The following is a 15,171-nucleotide window of genomic DNA, read 5'->3' as shown; positions in this document are numbered from 1 at the left end:
CACAGTCAAGAGGCTGAGAGCAGTGGATGCCAGGGCTTGCCTTCTTTTTCCATTTTATACAGTTCAGGTGCCCAACCAAAGGTATGATCCCACTTCCTTCTTCAAGTATCCTAATCTAGATAATACCTGGCATGGTGCCCAGATGTCTCATCAAGCTGACAATAGAGAATAGCCATTGCAAGAAGTCCATGCTGTTGTGAGATGTTCCCAAGCTCATACAGACCGTTATTAGGAGCTGTTTGAAATGGCTTGGGTAGATCTGATGAGGAACATGGGGTGTCTCCTAAAGTAGATCTAACTGCTATTCTCAAGTGGAAATAGACCCGTGTGGTCAGATTTTGTGATGCTTCAAAGAGAAGAGAGAAAACTGGCCTTACAAATTGTATCTCTAATTTAAAAATACTGGCTGCTTCCATAAAACTTTCAAAGTGCCCAGAAAGCCAAACAAAACATCTATGCAGGCCAGATTTTGTTCTCAACCTCCACTAAACTCTCTTTCTCTTCTGGAATTCGCTCAGCTCCAGGGGTGCCAGGAAATGTTCTTAACTCTTGCTACTCCAACCCCTACCCTCCAAAAGGGCTCCTTCTCCCTCCAACACAGAGAAACCTTGGACTCTATGTGTCCAGGAATAATTTCTCATAAAGCAGGTTTTCAAACACTACTTAATTGAATTCCCTGTTTTCCTTAAGCAAGTACTGTATGCCACAGTAATAATTCAACCATGACTTACTGTAAAGCCCCAAAGCTACGTCATTTCTGAAAATAACGCCTTCAGAACCCCATAAACATACTCCTCTGTTTGTTTAAGGACTGCAAGAGCTTTTTAAACATGGTTGCTAAGTCACAAGCGAGTATTTTCCAGGACATAAATGGAAGTGAGAACAACCCCCTTCAATTGTCAAATTCTTTATGAGAAGACCAAATCTCTCCATTCTGCTAGTGGATTATCTTGGCCAGAAAAGACTTGATTAATACTAATGTAAGTGTCAGTGATCATTGGAAACTTTGCTGACTTACTTTGCTAAATGGGCACTTCATACAAAGCTTGGCTTAATTTCTAACAAAATGGATATAAAGTGCAAATTGGCATAGATAAATCCTGACCATGGTTTTCATTAGCCTGTTTCCTGGTAGTTCTTAAGCTGTCGTCCCTTCAAAAGCAACACAAGTGTGTCTGGGCCTTTCTCCCCAGATGCCCAATGCAGGCTTCACTTCAGTCACGGGACTTTGGGGGTTTGCATGGAAACTTGGCAGTTCGGGTTAGTGTGGCAACAAGCTTTGTTTGAACATGGAGCCCAGAACGCAGATCTTTTCAGAAATAGGAAAACGATGATAATCTTATGCCGTCAAAGACTTCCGTGGAGCTGTTTCTGCATGGAAAATACCCAAGCTTCCTTTCTCCTGTCATCGCACACGGGAAGAAACTGTAGGCAGGACACAAGACATTTAGTGTTGGCATCCAACTTACCCTTCATGAGAACACTCTGTCCTGTGCTCCAAGCCCATACCGTAATGGAACAGCAACTGATGACTTTCTGTAACCTCCACCCTCACCCCATGCCAGAAAATTCAGAGAAAGCATGTAGCCAATTTTGAGATACACATGATCTTGATATCCTGAGCAACTGCAGAGACAGGATGCAGAAAAAGGTGAAAAGAACGTGGACGCAATTAGGAGCTTCCACCTGTGCTTTTCCTCTAGCAGCAGGGGGGACGTGAGCCAAGAGTGCCTTAAGGGCCATACCCCCTCCATAAGAGCATGGACAATAATAATCGAGTAGGCTTTGTAAAGAGCTACATCAATAATTGAGACATATACCAAGCAGCAGTGCAGCCTGCTGGGGCCTTCGAACACAATCTGTTACCAGACATGGATGAGGCTGGGGAAGTAGGAAAGGAGGCTGTGCATCTGTGTGCGTGCAGGTATTGCCAGTTTGGAGGAGGCAAGAATGAAGCATAGAAGGCAATATGTGTATCTTATTGTGTAAATGAATGTCATGGTTTGGGGGTCAAGCACACCCTTCTTTGGGAACTGGATAGACAGTACAGAAATCTTTATTTGCCAAGGACCCTAGCACTGGATCATGGATCCCATACTGAGGGCTTCTGCTCTATCAGCCTGGTTCTTTTGCTAGTTCTCTGCAGTTTCTTCCACAAGGGTCCTGGCAGTACAGAGCCTTTGAACTTAAAGGATGAACAGCGATCAATAGGGAAATACTGTCCCTCCTACAGACCAAGTCCAAGCATCATTCTCTTTGGTCTTGTATCCTAATGCATTAGGATCTTGGCCATGAAGAGACGGTATTCAAAAAGCAACATAAGGGAGACCTTGGGTTTCCTAGCTTTCCTATGACGTTAGGCCCCACAGAAAAGAAGAGGCATGGATAAGAGTGTGTCTTGTGGGGCAGATCTGAGAGTTCGTTGCTCTGTGCATCTCTCCTGGTTGTGAGCTTCCACCTGTTATTAGTGAAAAAAGCCTCCTTTGTGATTTGGGGTGCAGGCAATTAGCAGCTGGTCTAGTCACCTGAGACCCATGTGCTGTGCCAGAACCCAGGCACCATTGGACTTAGACAGATACAAGCAGCTGCCTGTCTGCATCTGGCTGTATCCACCGACCACACTAATGAAGGAAGGGCCAGGTTCAGAAAATCACTGGGAATTACTGTTGGTTTATCCACCAACCTTCAGACCAATTTGATAGGAAACAGAAGAGCAGCTCCGGCTGCGAGAGGGCCACTCTTCCCTGAATTCTCTGCCTCTCCCAGATTCCTTCCTGTTCTCACCTGTCTCCAAGCCAGCCAACTGTGACAGTTTAATTGGTGTGGGGAAGGAGAGGCAGTAGGAAGCAGGCAGGGGTGAGCAGTGTTCTGGAAGAAGATGACTCCTCTGGGATGAGGGCATGGAACCATGACAGACGGCCTGAGAGAGCTGTATCCTGGCAGGTCAGGAGCCTGCCTCATGGTTTTCCAGTCTCTTCTTTTTTGAACTGGTAGGGCCAGTGTTGTGCATACCCATTGGTTCTCATTGCCCCTCACCACTGAGGGACTGAGAGTTGTACTGGGAGACCCAGTGAGAAAGGAGATTGATCCAAAAAATACATAGTGGGTTCACTGCAAGATTGAGCTCTTTGCCGTTTTAATTCTGTTCTTCTGCTTTATGATTGTGTGTCCTTGAACAAACTAGTTAGCGTTTCCAAGATGTAAGCTTTTTCCTTTATAAAGTGGGGTGACTGTGGTGATGTGGGATAGAAACAATAGCAACTGCATGATAGTGCAGTTCGTGAGGGGTCTCGTGATGCATGGAAAGCCCAGCACAGGACTAAGCATGACGGTAGCTCAGGACATTGAATATTACTAGTATCGTCTTTTAAAGGTTTGTTTTAAAGCTTCCAACTGGTCTTAGTAGGGAAATATATGAAGATGGCAAAATAAACAACGTGGTATGTATTAGAATGATCACTTATGGGATAGTGGGCACTACTAGGCTCCTGAATGCATGGCTTGTTGACAGCAAAGGATCTCAGAAGTTTGTTGTTGGATTTTCTTTTACTCTCACCCCAAGTTGGAACATCAAAATGCTATTGTTTGATTTTTGTTTGTTTGTTTGTTTCTTCCTTCCTTCCTTCCTTTCTTCCTTCCTTCCTTCCTTCCTTCCTTCCTTCCTTCCTTCCTTCCTTCCTTTCTTTCTTTCTTTTCTTTTTTCTCTTTGGCTCTTTGATTCTTTTTGACTAATTTGTCTTTGATTCTTTATTCTTTGCTCATTTGGGGGCCCACCACACAGCTCCCAAATAAATGCACACATAGAGACTTATTCTTTCTTATCAATGCCTAGCCTTAGCTTGGTTTATTTCTAGACAAATTTTCTTAACTTAAATTATCCTGTCTACTGTTTGCCTCTGGGATTTTTTCTTTTCTTACTTCTGTGTATCTTGCTTTCACTCTTCCTCTGAGACTGGCTGTGTAGCTGAGTGACTGGCCCCTGATGTCTTCCTTGCTCCTTCCTCCTCTCCTCCCAGAGTTCCTCTGCCTGCCAGCCCTGCCTGTCCTTCCTCTTGCCTCGCTATTGGCCATTCAGCTCTTTATTAGGCCATCAAGTTTAATAGACAGACAATCACAGCTTCACAGTGTTAAGAAAATGCAGCATAAACAAAAGTAACACAACTTAAAATAATTTCCCACAACAAAGATGCAGCTTGTTCACAAAATGCGCCTGGGCCAGGTAAGCTCCAGATCTAGCCAGGAGTATGGGATGATTTTAAGTACCTTTGCTTCAGTTTTGGAGATAGATCCATAGACTCTGTAATCTGATTTGTGATGTAAAACATTTCTGTCTGTGGGTTTCTCAAGGCAACTTGAGAAACACTAGCTTGGAGTCTGTGAGTGTGCCTTCTTGGCTACAGGTATTTAGGGAGCCTTTGATGAAAAGGGTAGGCATACTAGCATTAGGTCCTGATGTGGGTTCCTGTATGCTATGAACATATTTTATTGCCATTGGTTAATAAAGAAACTGACTTGGCCAATAGACAGGCAGAATAGAACCAGGCATAAAATTCAGAGATATAAGGAGATAAAGGGCAGAGTCAGGGAGATGCCATCGGCGCTGGAGAAGCAAGATGTGAAGTGACAAGCCACGAGCTTTGTGGTAAAATATAGAATAATAAAAATGGGTTAATATAAGTTGTAAGAACTAGCTCATAATAAGCCTGAGCTAATAAACCAAACAGTTGCTGATTCATATTAAGCCTCAGAGTGATTATTTGGGAACTGGCGGGTGGGAGAGAAACCTCCAGTTACAGGGTCCAGAGTCACTGGGTAGGATTACCTAATGTAGAAACAGGGGTAAGGTGAGTAGCCCAAGGCTATTCTCAGCTTTCACCTCAACTGTGAATTGGGGCATGCCCCAAACTACTTTCAGCATTAGTAATTCACTGGAAGGGACCCCAGAAATCCCAAAAGTAATTGAGTTCATGGTGACGGCTTATTACAGGGAAAGAATTGAGATTATATTAGCTAAGGGAAAGTGTGCACAGGTCAGAGTCTAGGAAGGTTCCACACATGGAGCATGGTGCTTCTGTTATTCACATGTGACCACATACCATCCATACATGCAATCAAAGAGCCCAGCTTAGCCTCAAGGTTTGGTTTGATCATGTAAATCTGCATGTTGATGTTCATTGATAGCTAGTCTCAGCCTCCACCTGGGGGCCAAATCACACTGGGAAACACTCCAGTGCGTTCAGCCCTCATCCAGAATCAGACCGTGGCCATATGGTCAAGACACTTTTGTCAGTTATGGCACTTCAAGGCCTTAGAAATTACCTTCCAGAAGCTACAGGCAAAGGTCTGAGCTTCCTTTAAGTGAAGGTAGTATCTTTGTAAGACCAATATTGTAGGAAGGCCAGTATATGGACTTTTTCTGGGAAGTCTACAGTTTGTTCCTTCTATTACTTCTATGCATAGCAGAGGAGATTGAACTCCAGCATCCTGACTTTCAGTGCCCAGGTTTTGTTCATGTGTGCACCATCACTGTTGGAAACACACATGACTTAGTCCAGCCCTTTAAACCCTATGTACCGGTAGACTGGATTACCTGTAAGGTGAGCCTGAAATCGGAGATGGGGGAGGGGCCAGCCTGAATGCATATTCCAGAGGCAGGAAGTCGCTTTGTCACAGGGCTCTTTGTTTCTAGGTCATTTGCTGCTGAGGTTATAAGTACGTTCCCCATGCCTTGTTTCTTTGCAGTCCTGATGAATCTTTCTCCAATAACCCTCAATAACCTTAGAGGATAATACCCATCTCTCCATTCCAGCTTAGCTTCTGTACCCTGAGACTAGATAAGGTAAAAACCAGATAACTCTAAGACCTTCAGCTAGGGAATAAAAAAACAGAGCTAGCCTATCATTGGGCTACCTTGTCTTTGTATAACCTGGTCACCAACCAGGGACAACTGAAATTCAACATAATGAAATGCTTACTGTCTTGCCTGTATGAAGACGTGTCCTGATATGTAGAGTTGCCAGCTGACTTCAGGAGGGGAGAGAACAGGCTTTAGTTAATGGTCTCTTAGTATTCATTGTGTTCTCAGAGTCAAGCTTTTCTGAAATGAGTCCTCTTGCATGGAATGAGCTGTCGGTACCTGGTTCTGCTGTGTTTCTGCTCAGGTGTTTTTCTGCCATGGTCCATAAACTGGACAGTGTAAAGAACATCTTGTTGAAAACATCTACTGAACTCAGTGTTCCAGGGCATATTTTTTTTTTTAACTTAACAGGATCTTAGCTTTCTTGGTTGAGTAATATGCACTGTTTTTCTTCCCTTTCTCTAACGTTCCTGTTCTGTTACCCCTGAGACACGTCTTATTTTCATGAAATGCAGACACTCAAGTAGGGAGACTGGCCACAGATCCTCACTGTGTAGTTCATTAGCTGAGTGATCGTGTATTGGTGTCAACTTCTCTGGTCCTTGGTTTCCTCAACTGTCAGTATGGACAATAATTTATTACTGCATGCAAGGTACAAACTACAGGCATATGGCACACCGGGTACTTATTCCTGAAGGACACTATGTTCTTAGTACTGGCCATGGAGCACACTGCTATTTATTAAACTGGATGACTATAGTGACACAAACTTGAAATTATTTTTACTATGAATTGTACATCAATAGTTTGGTATCATTAATATTTATTTTCATTAAGCTAATGACTTAGCTCTTATTTAGAATTTGTTGATCACTCAATAGCTCAATGTTTATTGTATGACTGTTATGTGCCTGACACTATTTAAAGCTCTCAGCCCTTATATTTTGGTACCAGAGGGGAGACAACGGCACAAATTGACAAATAAACGTGGTGGTTTGGGTTGATGATAAATACAAAGGTGAAATAAAGCTGATGGTGAGGGAAGCTAAATTTCTTCCATTTTTTTTTTAATGTGTGTTTGGGACTCCTTTGGAGGCCTCATGAAATCTATGACTTCCTTGTCAGAAATCCTTAACTTATAAATACGTATCGTAAAACATTGGATTACAGGGGAAACAGTTACTTAAATGCAGTTATCAGAATCTAAGAAGCAAATCTATGATGTGGAATGCCTAAATTTTGCTGAAGGTTATTTTATCAATAGCTATTGAGTGCTCTAACACTCAATAAATAAAAGCAGCGTAATTTGTAAATCAGGTAAAAAAAAGTGTATAAAGTTATGCCACATTTGTAGTCTCATCTATAAATGCTATCTGTGATTCTACTGTTATCAAAATCATTCATAGTTTCTATTAGTTGCCTCCATTTATAATGAAAGAAAGCCCCAGATTTAAATTAGAGGATAATGAAAATGAAAATGTGATTTTTCTTATCCAAGTTTGGAGAGTCTCTAACAACTCTAACAGCTCACAAACTGCTGAGCTGTGACCAAGGTTAAGGACCCAGAGACTAGAGAGTGCCTTGTACTGTGGTTTGAATTCTGCTTTCATACAAATGAATATAACAATTCTGCCTCTTAAAACTCATCCCAGACATAAGGATCAATGGAATAGACTTGGGAGTTCAGACGTAGAACCGTATTTCTGTGGTCAGATTAGTTTTTGACAAGTGTAATAAGGTCCTTCAATAGGGTAAAGAACAGCCTTGTTAATGAATAGGGCTAGATAACTTGGTTATCCACATGTCAGAGAGTAATCTCAGACCCCTACCTTACACCGTAGCGAAACCAATGCAAAGCAGATAAGAGTTTCTCTAGAAGAATACAACTGTTGCCTGTTCATGAGCCTTTGTGGCACTGGACTTGACCATGAGCCTGGGCCTTTGTGAAGCTGGACTTGACAGTGACTCCTTCAATATCAAAGCAGAAGCAGAAGCAACAATAACAACAAAAAATAAGAGTGAAAGCTTTTGTGTGTCAAAGGATCATATGAAGAAAAAACAACACAACCTACTAAGTTGGAAAAAAGTTTGTAGAACATGTGTTTGATGATGGACTTAACAGCTGGGCTATATAAAGAGCTTTTATTTCTCAGTAATGAGAGATAACCTGATTTAAAGATGGAGAGAGCTGATGAATAGATCTTCCTCCAAAGAAGATACACATGACAACAAGAATATGAACGAAAATCAACCAGACACAATCACTTTTAGTCATCAGTGAAAAGCAAATCAAAAACACAAGATATCATTTCACATTTACAAGGAATCCTACAGCAGAAAAGATCAGAACGAATACCAGCAAGAATGTGGGCGAATTGCAGTTCCTGTGCGATGCTACTAAGATGGCCTAAAAGCCCTAGAACATTCCTCAGAAATGATCTTTCCATCCAAGACTTACCTTGGAGCATATGCTGCACAAAGCCTGCACTGAGTATTTGTCATTACTCAAAACAGTTAGATGGTGGAAAGCGCCATCAATACCCATCAATAGGTGATTGACTAAGAGATTGTAATTTAGCCAAGAAATGACATGATTCAGCTATAAAAAATAATTAAGTTTCTGCATATTTCACAGCGTGAATGAACCTTGAAACCATTATACTCATATGAAAGAAAGTTGGGAAAGTCATTAGTGTGTGACCCCATTGATAATGATGATCAAGAGCAGGGGTACTGTGGAAATACTCGATTAGAGCTGACTTACGGCTTCAGAAGTAAAATTAGCGGGCACAGAAGGGCTGACAGTGGGATGGTACCGAGTTTCTGTTTTGAGCTGAGGAAAGTATTCTACAACTGATTTAGAGATGTTTAAATAGCCATGTATGCTAAAACCAATTGAGTCATATACTTTAGGTACGTGGATTGTAGGGTACATGAATTATAACTCAGTAAAGCTGTAGTAAGACAGTCATTCTGATGGGAGATGAAAACAGAGTCTAGGGAGATGTGAGAAGATAAGAAAAAATAATGGGAAAGCTGTCTCATTAGTCTTGCTGAGAGATGGAAATCAGAGTCAGGGGAATAAGCATGGCCCCACTTCTGCCCTGAGGCTGTGACTTTTCATGTTCACTCTCAATGTGTTCAGCGGGAGCAGATCTCAGATTAACAAGGAAAGACGCACTTCAGCTCCTGTTCCTAAGATGTCTTCACCAAGTATATTTTTTCAAGCCACATAGGTAAACAGTAAAGGGCAGGAACATGGCATTTCGTGGGCACTACAGTACTTGGATGGTGTCAGCAAAATAAAGGGGGAAATGGCTACATTTTTTCCATCTGTAGATCCCAAACAAAAGTCCAGCCTTGGTGACTTGTCCACCCAGCTGTGCTGAACTGAGTTTCTCAGTGTATCCTTCTCTGGTGGTAGCTGGGCTTTGGAAATGTAGGAGCTCTAGAAATGTAAGGTGGAATCAAGTTGTAAATTGAGGTCATCTGCTTCATCCCAAGTAGCCACAAATCAAATACACTCTCTGAAGATGGAAAATCCTCTGCTGGTAGCCTCAGGGGTGTTCCTGGATTAGAATACTTCTCCTGCAGGAATGGGCTGATGAAGGAGGGGAGGGTTTCCCCGGAACTTGAACCTGGAGCCAAAGAGGCAGGAACTGGATAGTTCCCAGCAACTCTGGGTGATTTGTTTCCTCAATACTGTTCTCCTTTTCAACCACAAGTCCCCTGGGAACAAGTCACAAGAAAAAAAAAAAAAAAACCAACGAGGACTGATTTTTAGGTGTGACTCTGTCAACAAATCTAGATAACTCCAGGCTGAACGGTTAGATACACACGTCTCATTCTCATCTGGAAAATACACAGTGTAGTGCAGACTTCAGTAAGCAGGTTCCTCCGTGTTTGCCACTCTGAAATATTAGACACTAGTAAGAGAGAAAGGATAGGCTTCTGTCTGTTTTCAAACCACTCTTCCTAGCTACCTGTGGGTTGTGGGTTGGTTCTTATCATAGGGCATATTCTCTGCAATGGGTTCCCATACCGAATTATGGTTAATTAAATAATAAAATTTTAAGACGTTTATTCTATTAGTGTAGTTGAGGGTGGCGAGAGAAACAGTGCCGGCTGAGGATTCCCAAAGCTAAACTCATCTAACCATTCACATGCCCCCTAATTGATAGGTTGCCCCTTCTGTTTACTTTTCATCCTCTCCAAGGTTACGTTCCAGCTCACGTCCCTTCCAGCCTTCTTATTCATCATAAGACACAGAGCTCTTAGTCACAAGCCCTTCTTTGGAGGAGTCAATGCTATTTATGTTCCCTGTGGGGTTTGCATATTCATTCCTAGTTATGCCTTACAGCTACACTTTCCAAAGTGCGCACCCACAAAATCCCAGTGATGTAATTTTCACCATGAGTTGTGCTTCTTTTAGTTCAAGAATTTGCTTCCTTACATAAAGTGTCGGGAGCCACACTTTTCTGGTGGTTGTCCTAAAGGTCATGAAGGTTTGTTAGAGTTGGGTCTTGTCGTCACATCTGTAGTAAAGGAAATGAATGTGTCATGCACAGGGGATTTTAGGTGGGATTTCTGATTCCTGGAAGTGGTTGTAAAGTCGGAGAGCATAAGGAGAGCAATAGGGTGCTTTGAGCTGATACCCAGGTATCTTAGGGTGGTATGAAATGAGATGACAATTAGCCAAGCTAATGGTTTTGCATGTCTACAAGTTGGTAATCTTCCCATAGTTATTAAATAATTCTTGGGGATGAAGAAATGGCTCTAGGGGTAAGAGTACATGATGCTTTTTCAGAAGACCTGAGTTCATTTTCTGTCACCCTTGCTGGGTGGCTCAAAACGTCTTCTAACTCCAGCTCTAAAACACCTGATGCCCTCTTCTGGCTTCCTCTAGAATCTGCACTCATGTGCACATACCCATAATACCTATACACATATAAGCAAACTTAAAAATAAACTGCAGTGATGTAGTGGTGGTACACACCTTTAATCCCAGCACTCAGAAGATGGAGGCAGGTAGATCTCTGTGAGTTTGGAGCCAACATGATCTACAGAGAGAGTTCCAGGACATCCAAGGCTACACAGAAAAACCCTGTCTCAATAACCACCCCCCAAAGAAAAAAATATTTTTTAAAAATTTTGTTTGACATAGACTAAGCTTGGTGTGAGGAAGGAGTGGGAGAACAAATCTGTCACACAGAGTCATTTGGAGGCCCTGACCAGCCTCTGCTGGTCTTCCACTGTACGATTCCTAGTGTCTTGCTGTTATGCATGGCCTTTCTGAGTGCCCTTCTGATTATTCTTCTTAAAATTCTCATCTTTCTATCTTGTTCCTTCTCCACTGATCTCTTGGGCACGTTTTACATCGATTCTAGAGACTCTTGACCGGTTAGCAAAAATAGTGTGTCCCTCATTCACCATTGACAGAGAACTTTCCAGAATAATTCTTAATGCAATACTTTTTTTGTGGCATGCTCTGTCCTAAAAACCTATTGTAAATATCCTGTCCTTGGAGCCTTGTGACAGCCTGGAAGATAAATAGAAGAGTCCTTTGTAGTCTTCAGATGAGGAAACTGAGGCACAGAGAGGTTAGAGTGGTGCAGGCTTATAAAGTGTCTGCGAGAGGTCCAAGTAAGATTTGAACTCAAACTTTTAGGTTCAGTCTCTAGATGTAGCTTAGGCTGTAATCATATTATTTCTTTTAAAGTCAGAATTTCATATCTTTGAAAATGATGGCAAAACAAAATCAGAGTACAACTTCGTCTGAACTTGGTGATTTATCATTGACCCAAGACTTGTATAGTAATGTTGTATGTAATAGTATGTGTATTAATGTAGTAAAATAGCATGAATATTAATGTGTAACCATGTGTTATGTGACTCTGAGATGGGGTAGGAACTGCACATCTATGAAGAAGACTCATTTTAATTTGGTTCTAAGACAGCACATCCTTTATGTCACAGTTTGCATTTGACAGCTCCTTCTAAGTCCCTTCCCGATGCAAACATTTAAAAACCACAGAACATGGAGTCTTTAAACACCTTCTAGACCTTACTGAACTCACAAACTGGAACCTGTGTTTAGGCAGACATTTAATAATGAGTGAGATCTGTTACGTTTTTCTATTTGTAACTAATTCTCTCCTTGCAAAAGGCAAGAATTTAGTGGGGAAATCCCTCTGCTTCTTCTTGTCTCCGTGGGCCTTGGATGGACTGTTTCTCGAGTGTTGACGTCAGTGGAAACAGCACACACATAGTAATTGTCTAATATACTGTAAATGCCGTTCTGTGGTCTGGCAAAGGAAATAATGCCTCAGGAAAGGGGAAGTTGAATTATGAAAAAAACAATACTCCTTTCCATAATTACACCCTAAGAAGGAGAAGTCTGGTGTTTAAGATAAACAGAGTGCCAAAGGAGCCTGTTTTGAAGCAGGGAAGATGCACCTCCTCCATCCCACTTGTGACTTGTGCCATTCCACTTCTGGACCCAGGTTATAAGCAAAATGGACTACACAGGCTCTCAATAGACATCCTAAAGTATTAGATGGTCTCTGGAGCTTCTCACCTTTCACCTGGAGTCCCTTGGGAGAAGCTATGACCAATTTCTCTTCAATGCTGAACATGTCCAGTCTTGGGCTGGACAAGTGAAAGATGAATGGCTCCCCTCGGCCGTGCTGTAGATTACTTAGTGCCAGTTGTCAGTTCTTTCCTCCCAGGGAAGGGTTTGCAATGAGATTGTTCTCGACAGACTGTCCATGATAAACGATTTTCCGAGTATGAAATTGCTTTTCTCCTAACCCTCACCCAATCATGCTGACAAATGTTTCTGGCTACAGGGAGCCACGTCACTGCTGTCTCAGGCTAGGGGAGCAAGGGGCTGGGATCTGAAGCCAGAATGGCTCAAATGGGAGGTCTTATGGGTTTAGACAAAAGGAGTCAGGAAATTTGGTTTCTGGCATGTGAATTTGACCAGCTCCTATCACCTATTGCTGAGAAACAAGTACAGTTCAGAATTCAGAACGTCCAGGATCTCCAGGAAGGTAGCCTTAAGCGCTGCATGCATCTCACAGTTCTGGGCAGTGGTATTTCCATGTATAACTATGTAGGAACACGGCAACTAATGTCAGCTATAAATAGGACAGGAATGTTTACACATAGCAAGGGCAAGAACCTCCAGGCAGTGTTCTCAACCTGTCATTAGTCTGTGACCCTTTCTGAACCACCATAAAAATAGCATGCCCTCCTTTAATGTTGTTTGGATTTCAACAGAGATGAGAACATCAATCTAAAATCATAAGTGATGGCTAGAATTTGTCCTTTCCAGCTAAATAGGCTCCCCCTTCCTCTTCCGGATCCAGTGAGATTGTATGTGATACATGTCACATGCTGCATATCACTTGGCAGCACAGGCCCTTGAGCCCTGCAGTTTAATCCATAGATTTGGAGTCTGGGATCAGAGTCGGTGCCATCATAGGGTTGTTGTATCCGGGCCCCGATCCTGGAAGAAGGGACCACGGCACTGTCAGAAGGAACTCCAGCAGTGCCACCTTCAAAGTTGCTGCTCTTCTTCGCGTGCAGCCTTCATCTCAGTGATCCCTGCTGCCTGCTCGTTCTTGGTCCCTACCATTTCCTGAGACTCCAGGAAGGACAAATCCCTGTGGTGCTCTGATCAGGGCTCAGCCTGACCTGTGGGCTGCCATAGCAGCTGCAGACATGTTACCTGCAGGCTGGATTCAGAGACAGGTGGGGTGGTGGTGGCTTTGCTGCCACAATCAAGCCTTTGTTGGGGAAGTAAAGGCTCCCTGATAGGAGAGGAGGGCCTACTAGCCTACCCTGGAGGATTATTTTGGACATTAGAATTGGCTTTTTTTATTTTTTTAAAAAGGGCCTGCTGGGAGCTTACTGCTTCTTTCTCTATCATTGGGGAAATCTCCTTGAGCTGGCAGAGACAAGTGGTCCATGCTCCGTCATCTACCTTTTCTTCCTGACAAAGGCCCCATCTTTCCTTTGAGACAACATCCATTTTCTCTTGTCCATCCTCACATTGCTCAGTTCCTCCTTGTGCAGCTGGCCCCTAGTTGGCATCCTTCTATCTTGAGGTACCATGGAGGAGAGCTTCTTAAGGCTTCCTCGGTCTTTCGGTGCTCTGTGTAAATAGTTCAGCACCAACTTGCTGTGGATTTGCACATTCACCACCCACCCTTGACACAGTTTCTGAGTCTGAGAATATATCAGACTGTCCTGAGTGCTGGGCCACAAAAGGGAATAGACCAACTTTCCTGCCTCAGGTCTCATTGGAAGAGTGATAACGGTGCTACAGTTGCCATGGAAATGTATTGAGTGTTGTACTACATTCTAGTCCAATATTGTTTACTTGTTAACTCAAAACCTTACCTTAAACCTGTTGAAGTGGATGCTGTCACCATCAGATTTTCTAGGTGAGAAACATGGTAAGAGAAGTTGAAACCAGAACCACATGGATGATGGGTGACATCTTCAGCATGTGTATCTTTGGAATGCTGGCTTTAGGGACAGACACTCTATATCGACCTTGTATGGGGAGTGAGCCCAAAGGACTATCTATAACTCAGAAAAAGCGACTGTAGGGAACTAGTCCCGAGTCATCTCAAGGTATCCTGGTTTCCTCATTGCCGGGGAGAAGCCTGACTGCCTTGTTACTCTAGACTCCATCTCTCTGTGTCTTGTCTCTTAAAGGCCTTAATAACCATATGAGCTTGGTAGTGCTGCCTATTTGGATCCAGGGTCATAGAAGCTACAAAGAGGTGATGTTTAAACCCCTGGGCTCATCTGCACCATTCAAATGGCAATTTGAAAGTCAGTCATGTGATGTGGAAAGAGACTTGTAGGTATTAACCAGAAGAAACATGACTCCCATTCCCACCAGGGTCTAAGGTCTGGGCTACTTCCTGCTGCTCAGAGCAGAGCCCGGAATAATTGACAGCTGACTTGGGTAGCAGATGCTTCTGAAGCTGATTACAGCTTTCAGGACTCCAGGTGTGTCTGAGTCCATGAACTATAACATTAACACATACAGCAAATATGGAAGGAATGGCATGGTTAAGTTTGACCAGTAGAAGGCAACCATGGAGCTGAACTTGATTAGCAAGCACATAGCAGACACATAGTGGGTAAAATGTTCAAAGGCTCTGGAGCTATCAGGCTTGTGTTGGCTCTTCACTATAGGAATTCTCTCTAACAGATATTCTAGGCTAATGGTAAGATATACTAATTCTAAAAACTTTTCATAGCCACTTAATGGATATTCAAAAAGTGAACCAATA

General features: G+C 42.7%; 1 protein-coding gene across 16 annotated transcripts in view; it reads left to right on the top strand.

Annotated features, from left to right (window-relative positions):
• The window catches only part of Kcnma1 (potassium calcium-activated channel subfamily M alpha 1), a 720,864-nt gene that overhangs the window by 370,785 nt on the left and 334,908 nt on the right, over positions 1-15,171 (top strand). The gene's annotated exons all lie outside the window — the stretch shown is intronic.

This window comes from Myodes glareolus, chromosome 12 (genome assembly GCF_982192425.1).
Source record: "Myodes glareolus chromosome 12, mMyoGla1.1, whole genome shotgun sequence".
NCBI classification, from domain to species: Eukaryota; Metazoa; Chordata; class Mammalia; order Rodentia; family Cricetidae; genus Myodes; species Myodes glareolus.
Note: the sequence above shows the minus strand (reverse complement) of the source record. Positions and strands in the feature narration are given on the sequence as shown.